At 51.2% G+C, this 9,495-nt stretch overlaps 1 pseudogene; it reads left to right on the forward strand.

Moving 5' to 3' along the window:
• The first annotated feature begins 646 nt into the window (after window positions 1-646).
• Window positions 647-1,211, forward strand: LOC144275809 (immunoglobulin lambda variable 5-37 pseudogene; annotated as a pseudogene).
• Window positions 1,212-9,495: the final 8,284 nt, after the last annotated feature.

The raw sequence follows: 9,495 nt of genomic DNA on the forward strand, positions 1-9,495 counted from the left end.
GAGCACTGTTCTGCTGTTTCCTGTCGGGGTCCGAGAGCTAAAGGCTTTTTCTCTCCCCTCAATGGCCCCCTCTCCTCCTCCTGCTGTGCTGGATGCTCTCTTGGCCAGTGCCAGGAGGAGGCTGGTGAGGAGGTTTTGTGACCACGGATGGGTTGTGGGTAAGTCAGGACATGCGGGAGAAAGAGCAGCTAGCACTTCAGCATGGGGACATGGAGCTGGAAGAGGGGCTGCAACCTAACGCATCAGGCATAGATGTGCGCTGGGGTCTCCCTCGCGCTGCACAAAGGACAGTTGTCGGGCGAGCTGGGAAGTGCACCAGGTACACAGCCAGGCCCGTGGCTCCACGAAGGAGCTGCCAGCTGATCTCCCTGGCGGGCTGTGAAACCAGAGTAGAGGAAGGGCTGGCCCACCAGGGCTCCTCGCCCTCCTCAGGTGGCAGCAGGTGCTATTTGGTGTAGGGGCACAACACAAGGGTGAGGAGGACTCTGCCCTTCTCCAGTGGGCTGCGGTGCCAGCAGCAGCCAGTGAGCAGGGGGCTGATTTGCATGAAGGGGCCGTTCTCCAGCGCTGGGGGTTTAAGAGAGAATCGGAGGGTTCCTGCCACAGACCCATTTGCCTCAGGAAGCCGAGTTCGTCTGGATCCACCATGGCCTGGGCCCCTCTGCTCCTCACGCTGCTCACTTATTGCTCGGGTAGGGAAGAAAGATGCACTTGACTCTCTCTGCTCTGAGATGCTGGCCGCGGCTCAGCCCCTCTCACCAGTTTCACACAGGCAGAGCCACATTTCAGTTCTTTTCTATCTCGTTCCAGGTTCCAGCTCGCAGCCTGTGCTGACTCAGACGCCCTCGGTGTCCGTGTCCCCCGGAGAGAATGTGAGACTGGCCTGCACCATGCCCTCAGGGTACAGCATCGGCAGCTACAGGGTGGGATGGTACCAGCAGAAGTCGGACAGTGCCCCACGGTTTGTGTACCAGTATTACACGAGCAGTGACCAGGGCAGGGGCACAGGGATCCCAGAGCGATTCACCGTCTCCCCTGACTCCTCCAGCAACCGCTGGAATTTAGTCATCGCTGGGGTCCAGGCAGAGGATGATGCTGATTATTACTGTGCTGTATGGGATGTTAGAAGTAACACTCATCACAGCGACACAGGGAGACAGAGAACTGAGACCAAAACTCTCCACCCAGCCTGTCCGCCTGTGCCCACGTGAGGGCCAGACCATGAGCTCCCTAGAGACACCGTCACAGACAATAGAGAGAGAGGCAAGCTGACAAACACAGAGAGACGCCTTTGATCATTCCTTGGGGAGTCACTGTCCCCTGCACCCAGGCACTGTGTGCCAGCCCTGCCCTGGGGCCTGCTTCACGTTGATCTCCACATTGCCCCCCTTCTCTTGCAAACCCTGTTGAGCGAGGGGCAGGTAGATGGTGACCCAGGTTGGTCTGAAGTGCTGGGGCTGTGTGAGCTGTAACTCAGGTCTTCACAGAAAGCGTATCTGAGAATGCAGTCAGTGAGTGGGGGAAGGGAATCTTTCACATGTGGCTACAATCTAGTGCACTGGCAGGTGCTATGAAATGATAGCTAACTCATTGGAAATCACCACAAGGACCCACGAGCCATGGAGAAGCTAATTTAAAAATGCCCCTACACCTCAGCAATCTCCTCCCATAGCCTCCCAGAAACCTGGTGCCCTGTCTATACAGCTCTCCCCGCATTCCCAGTGTTCTGTGTTACGGAACTTGTTATAACTATAATCCAAGCTTCGGCAAGTATGCAAAGGACACTTTAATACTATTATTAATGAATGTCTTGTTATATTAAATAAGAACATAAGGTCACTGAGCCCAGTATCCTGTCTTCTGACAGTGGCCAGTCCCAGAAGCTTAACGGGAAATGAACAGAACAGGACAAATATCAAGTGATCTCTCCCCTGTAGCCCAGTTTCAGCTTCTGGCAGTCAGAGGTTTAGGAATACCCAGAGCATGGGATGGCATCCCTGACTGTCTTGGCTAATAGGCATTGACGGACCTAGCCTCCAGGAACTGATTTAATTTCTTGCTTGAACCCAATTATCCTTTTGGCCTTCACAATATCCCCTGGCAATGAGTTCCACAGGTTGACTGTGCATTGTATGAAGAAGTACTTCCTTGTGTTTGTCTTAAACCTGCTGCTTATTAATTTCATTGGGTGACTCCTGGTTGTTGTGTTGTGTGAAGGGGTAAATAACATTTCCTTATTCCCTTTCTCCCCATCATTCCTGATTTTATTGATCTCTATCATACCACCCCTTAGTCATCTTCTTTTGTAAGCTGAACAGTCCCAGTCTCCTTGTGGAAGCTGTTCCATACCCCTAAGCATTTTTTGTTGCCTTTCTCTGCACCTTGTCCAACCCTAATGTAGGTTTTTTTCTAGATGGAGTGAAGTAGTTATACCGACATAAATTGGAACTGTAGACCAAGCCTAAATCCATCTCATCCAGCAAACCTGCCAGCAGCGAAGGGCTCAATATCCCTAAAGTACCGACAGCAAGAGACCGATAGACAATAATTGCAGCCAAGGGCTCTTTTAAAATTCTGGAAATAGCTAAAGATCCAAGGCAGCGGGGATGAGAGGAGAGGAGTCTTGGCCTTGTCTGTGTTTGGGGTGGGCAGGGGCAGCCTCAATCCAGATCCAGCCATGAGGAATTCTGTGTAAATCCACTATATTCATGGTATGATTGGGAAGCACAAACCCTTTGGATCTATGGAGACCTTCATTTCCTTATGACAGTTTTAACTCCCACCTTCAAAGCCAGAGGAGGTTTCAACGTGAGCACTTCGCTGGACAGCACCGCTGTCCCCCCATCCCTTCAATGTGAGCCCCAAGGCCTTTTCCTCCCGAACGCGGATGGGAAGATGCTGGAGCAGAAAGCGGAATCCAGGACAGTGATTTGTATCCTGGCCTCCCTAGAGGTGTCTGTAGAGCACAATACACCAAGAAAGCTCACTGCTGGGGAGAGCTGGCTGAGCACAGGGGGATTTGTCTGGGGTAACAAACGTGTAGGGGGAGGAGAGAACTGGGGCTGGAAGGGACAGAGCTCGAGTGGGAAACTGAGAGAGCTCGGGGATGTTGTCCTTTATGTTTCCTTCATACTGCACCTTCCACTTGGATCAGCAGCTTTCCCATTTGTGTTCACCAAGCAGCTTCCTTCTCCTTCATACGGCTGCCAACAACCCACAGGCTCAGTGAAAAATTCCAGCCGTAAAACCCACCCGGCCCTGTGTGTTTGTCCTGTTTCACCTTTGCTCTCTTGCACTGCCTCAAGCCTCCAGGCTGCGGCCCGTTTGGGGCAGGGCTGTGTTCTTTGTTTGATCGATATCACTATTCTCTGACGTCGGGTACACAAGCAGCACTATGTGAACAAAACTAATAATCCTTTAGTATGTATAGAATTATGTTTCCTGCCTGCCCTTTCTTTGCCCACGCCCTGTGGCTTTCTGCTGAAACAAAACATGAAAAGGGCCACTTTTCCCTGTGAGGCCTTTGTTTGTGCACGTGCAAAGTATCACACGCCATCATTTGGACACATATTTCTGAACACTGTCACTTACACACACAAGTGATCGGATTTCCTCATGTATGTCCAAATATTATGAAAACTGGGTTTGCAAGGATCATGCACAAAACTAGTGAGTACACACAGAAACTGGACTGAGTCCACTTTAATCTGGCCATTAAGAAAACAAAATCAGAAGAAGTTCTGTGAAGCACGTTATCAAATTTGTATCCAATACTAAGCGCAAGGCAGCAGGAACTAAGTCAGTTACATCTCAACAGCTGGACTCTCCTTGGGGAACCTCTGTGGTATGAGGAATGTAAACTTGTGCATGTGGATCAATGCACAAATGGACTAGGTGCACAGACAGGAAAGTGCAGTGAAGAAGAGAAAGACAATACTGCTTCCGATCACTAGATGGGGCGATGGTATTAGTCTGGTGGCCAAGACCTCAAAAACGAGTGATGAAGGAGAAGTGATGAAATTCTCTGTCGGAGCTGGAGGCTGGACTTGGGCTCAACATGGGCTTTCTTGGGTTGGTTGGGGTTCTTTCGTACACACCTGGGTTGGGCTTTGGAAGACAAATCCATAGTTTTCCCCTTTCTCCCATGCAAATTCTCTTTCTGCTGGGAAAATAAGGGCCAGCAGCAGAGTGATTACTGGGCAGGAGTAAGTCAAGTGTGCTAAATGCTGATGACCAGATGTCTCTGAGCAATCGGCCAGGTCAGAGAGCACCACAGCTCATTTGCATTCTGGCTTACCCCAGCCTGGCCCCCAGGGCTCATTTGCATGTGGCCTGCCCCTTAGGGCTCCAAAAGCTGCTATGGGATTTCATAAAGGCAGGAACCAGTTGAACCCCAAGGACAGAGTTGGCTCCTTCTCTCCCTCTGTCCATCTCCTCCCTGCACCATGGCCCTGTGCGCTCTGCCTCTCTGTCTCCTGGGGCTGTTCCTGGCAGGTAATTCCCGACCAGGGTGACTGTTGGGGTGCTGGTAAATGAGCTAATTAGGGGTTTAGCACAAGCCGTGCAGCACTAACAGATCTGAGTTTTGTCTCTGGCAGGTTCTTGTGCCCAGCACGTGGTGACGCAGCCGCCCTCAGTGTCAGCGTCTCCGGGGCAGACAGTGAAACTCTCGTGCAGTGTCAGTGGAGGATACAGCATCAGTAGCTATGGAGTGAGGTGGTACCAACAGACCCCTGGGAATCCTCCCAGATACCTGCTCTATTATTACAGTGATTCTAGCACAAGCAGGGGCTCTGGGGTCCCGGACCGGTTCTCTGGCTCTGCCTCCGGCAGTGTTGGCTACTTAACCATCTCTGGGCTCCAAGGCGAGGATGACGCTGATTATTACTGTCTGACTTGGGACAGCAGTGCTAATATGCTCACAGTGGTGTAATCAGAGAGGGAACCGAGACAAAAACCTTTCACATTTCACTGGCCAACCCCGAGCGAGACGCTGAGGAAGAGCGCTGAGGCTAGAGGGGCAGAGCTGTGCCCAGAGAGAGGCTTCCTTGGCCGTGTTGTACCCGGCCTTTGTTTAAGGGATTGTTTTTCCCTCACACTAGATCCCCCTCCTCCTAGACTGATCTCCTGGCACTGCATGGGGAGCGGGGGCTGCCTGCAGATTGGGAGCTCTGGGATCCTTTGCACAGAGGGGCTGTTCTAGCGTCCAGGACAGGCTGAGGACTGTCATGTTCTCTACAACCTCCCCATCTCCTATTACACGGGCCGCATGTTCACACCTCCATCCTCTGCACTTCTAGAAGTGACCCAGGTGTGTCTGAATCCAATACGTGCCACAGGAGAGCTGTGAAATCACGTGTGTCCGTGGAGGTCTGGTGCCAGTCAGCCCATCACTGACAGGAAGGGTTTGGTAGCAGGGTTGCCAGGTGTCTGGTCAGCGGTGCAGTGGGGGCCTGGGGCTAAGGCAGGCTCCCTGCCTGCCCTAGCTCTGTGCAGCTCCTGGAAGCAGCTACCAGTTCCTGGCAGCCCCTAAGTGCATGGGTGGCCAGGGAGGCTCTTTGTGCTGCTCCCACCCCTAGTGCCGGCTCCGCAGCTCCTGTTGCCCAGGAATCATGACCATTGGGAGCTGCGGGGGCAGCATGCGGAGCATCCCTCGCTACCCATGCACCTAGGGGCTGTACTGCAGGGATCTGTTGGCTGCTTCCTGGGAGCCACGGTAATCTTGGAATCCTTACTAACCTGAGGGCCCAGATCTGAGATGGCTGCTACTCTGTGTTCCTGTCTCCACCAGAAACTAAATCCAGCGTAATCCATCTCATCCAAAGAATCTGTCAGCAGCGAAGGGCCCAATATCCCTAAAGTACGGACAGCAGGAGACTCTGACAGAAAAACTCCAACCCAGGACTCTTTTAAAAATCTGAAAATATCTAAAAAATCCAAGGGAGTGGAGACAACGGGAGAGGATTTTTGGCCATATCTGCGTATGATAGGGGGTGGTGGTGTCAGCCTGAGTTCAGATCCATCCCCGTAGAATTCTGTCTAAATCCATTATATTAATGGTATCATGGGGCAGCAGAGACCCCAGGCCCCACTGGACCTGCATTTGTTTACATTTATTTGAACCTCTACCTCCAAAGCCAAAGTGGAGGTTTCCACGTGAGCACTTTGCTGGGCAGCTTCATTCACCCCTCATCTCTTTAATGTGAGCCCCAAAGCCTTTTCCTCTGGGCAGGAGGAGGAACCAAGACAGGTAGATGATCTGGAACTCAGTGATTTGTATCCTGGCCTCCCTAGAGGTGGCTGCAGAGCACAATACACCGTCTCCCTGCTTCCCTAGCCCAGCCATGGCAAAACAGGCCACCAGCCCGACAGTGATACACAGAGCAAGTGCAGCGTGGGGCCCAGGGCATGGGGCGGTATGTAGCTCCCTAAATGGAGATAGAGTCCAAAGCCATTGGAGCTGCGATCTACGCAGATGAGAACGATAAATCCTCAGCGGGGTGCTCCCCGCCCCTGTTCCTCTTGAAATCACCATCCACCGTCTCCAGAACATGCTCTACACAGTCCAGTGCTGAGCACGTTCCCCAGGTCATGGCTTTTCCCGCTACCCCCCCGCCCCCAATCTCGCTGACATGATTGAGTAGCCTGAGACATGTCTGGGGTGAGGGAAAAGTCGCATACGAAATCACGGCCTTGTAAATTGCTCTGCGCAGGGAAGAGTGTGAGCTGAACCTTGGAGATTGTATTATAGACAAACCAAAGACACCACTCCATAACTTGTCTTGTGCTCTGAAATGAGCTGAAAATGGGGCATAAAATCCTTTTTTCCCTCTAAAATTAGGTGGGCAGTCAGTGTGAATTGGACACAGTGTTGTGGCTGGGTCTGCAAAGTGACATCCCAATGCATATTAGGAGGGGAAATTGTGGGTAAGGACTGTGGGGCCAACCCCTGTTCTGATGGAAAATACCATGGGATCTTTCATATCTGTGCAGAGCACAGGAGAGTTCAGTTCTCAAGATCTCATTCCATAGAACGGACCAAAAACGGAACCGGAAACCGGAGAAGTTACTTCACAGGTTTCTGGAATTGTCCACCGTGGCTACTGATCCATCTAGATGACCTCTTTAGCCTTAACGGGATATGTAAGAGACTGGTCCCTGCTGTCAGAAGGGACCCAGGAAGGCCTGTCTGGAAAGACTCCCGGTGCCCAGACAAGCCAGCTGGGTGAGGACAGCACGTCGAGGGAATGGACATGAAGATCAGACGTGTCTACCATTGAGCCACCCTCAGAATGGAGCCTGATCTCTCAGCAGATCCCCACCCTGCGAAGTGCCCCGTGTGCTCTTGCTGCTGTCTGTGAGGTTTCACTCGGGATGAGACACCTGCAGCCCAAACCCCAGCTGGGAGCTTCCCTGTGGCTAGAAGGCTGGGCCTGTGCCCTTAGTCAGCAAATGAGACCTCTGAAAAGTGATGCTCGTACAAGTGATTCCCCCCACTATGGGCGGTGGGTGAACCCCCCATTCTGGGAGGCTAGCCCCCTGACCCCATGAGGGTCTGCCCCTACTCCAGCCCCACACATGAGGGACTGGCCCCCCTCACCCACCGGAGTCAGAGTAGCTTCAAAACCCCCACGGCACCCTGAGCCCACCCGAGCCGCTGGCTGGCCCAAGCCTCGAGCTCCGGGAGCTGAGCCCCCGCCAGCTTCAGGGGAGAAACAGAGTGAGGGCAAGGTCTTGGGGAGGAGCGTGGGCAGGGCCACAGCCTGGGTTTGGGGAGACCTAGCCTCCCCTGGCCTATTCTACCCACCACCCCTGCCCTGCCCTGTCTCTCAGTGGCCCTGTTCTATTGTGTCCCGTCAGGCTCTGAGAGCTAACGATTCTTCTTCGCCTCTTCAGGGGGAGACTGAGGAGCCCCCCTCAAAAAGAGGAGGCAGACTAGGTGGGGGAAGTGGCCCCTTTCACCACTACAGCTGGGGCACCATTTCAGATTTTCTAGGGGGAGGGGGCAACTTTAACCATGATTTCAAAGGCTACTTTGGCACCTGAAAACTCTTGGGTTTTTTTGCAGATAATAACTTAGATACAGTGCTCCTGACAGATAATGGTTTCTAATTCCTGTATAAAGAAAGAAAATTAAACAAATATTAGACCCACTCAGCTCATGTTGTGACATCTTGTGTCAATTCACTTAAGGGACACTCGTTAGGTTTAAAAATGTAATGTATATTCATACTTTGTTACTAACTCTTGAATACAACAATTGAAACACTTGTAGAAAAACCTAGATTACTTTCCAGCACTTTTCTGCAGTTGATCAAGCTTCAAACAGATCATTTAACTTTGGAAACATCTTATTAGGGCAAGCCCCCCCCCCCACCAGGAGTTTATACTGCACCTGCCTGGAGCTCTTGGGGTCTTACCCCACTTCAAATAATAGACAAGAAAATGACCTTAAACAGGAGTGAAACTGACCCTTTCAGGTCACTTTCATAGTATTGCCAACCCCAAATATTCAAAGATCATGAGTCAGGCTCTCCAAAATGATGAGATTGGCTTGAAAATAATGAGATTATGTAAAAATAATAGATGTGGTGTTTTTTTAAAATTTACATTCTGTTTTTTGAGCCTTTGGTGTGCACTGGGGGTCACATTTTGAAGCTTTCTCCACAGACAAGGGCTAGAAACTTCATTTTTCTTTAAGAGCGAAGGCTGAAATCATCACATACCACTTGACTCCAGGAACTGGGGCACACTGATCATGCCCAGTGAATAATACAAATCATGACAGTAATTGTCGACTTTATGGACTTGTGGATGCAATTTCTGTTCTTTATTCTGAAATTGGTCTGAGTACAGATGAAACCCTATGAATTTGATGTATAATCACATCTGATACTCATATGACACTTTCTCATTTCTTCCTTTTCTCAAACTCATGACAAAACAAGAAGGTTTTCAGTTAAAATCTAAAATTGCACAGGAGGCATTGCTGTACAACCCAGCCTGGGGCAGAACCTGCCACCCATTAGCGGTTAAATGCTCTCCTCTCATCCGATTCTCATTCTCTTTCTTTCTTCATCCTTCCTGACCTCTGTGCTGCTTTTCGTACTGTCAGCCATGATATCCTTCCCAGTTGCCTGGGACTGATTGCTGGAGTCTCAGAGAAGTGGCCACACTGGTTTTGCTTCCATCCGAGTCCTCTCTTTTGCAGCGTGCAGGAGAGAGAAAGGCTGGTCCAGTGGATAGGGAGCAGCCCTGAGAGACCTGGGTTCTATTCCCCTGCCCCGCCCCCCCTGGACTTCCTGTATGGCCTCAGGTCAGTGCCTTAGGCACAGAGTTTGAAAGGATTTTTGGCACCCAAAGATGCAGCTGGGCATTGAGTGGGGTTTACAAAGCACCGAACCTTCTAGGTGCTTTTGCCAATCCCACTTGGTGCCTAAATACCTTTGAAAATCTGGCTGTTAGTCTGTGTGTGCCTCAGTGCCCCATCTGTAC

Source organism: Eretmochelys imbricata, chromosome 15 (assembly GCF_965152235.1).
Source record: "Eretmochelys imbricata isolate rEreImb1 chromosome 15, rEreImb1.hap1, whole genome shotgun sequence".
In the NCBI taxonomy this organism is placed as follows: domain Eukaryota; kingdom Metazoa; phylum Chordata; order Testudines; family Cheloniidae; genus Eretmochelys; species Eretmochelys imbricata.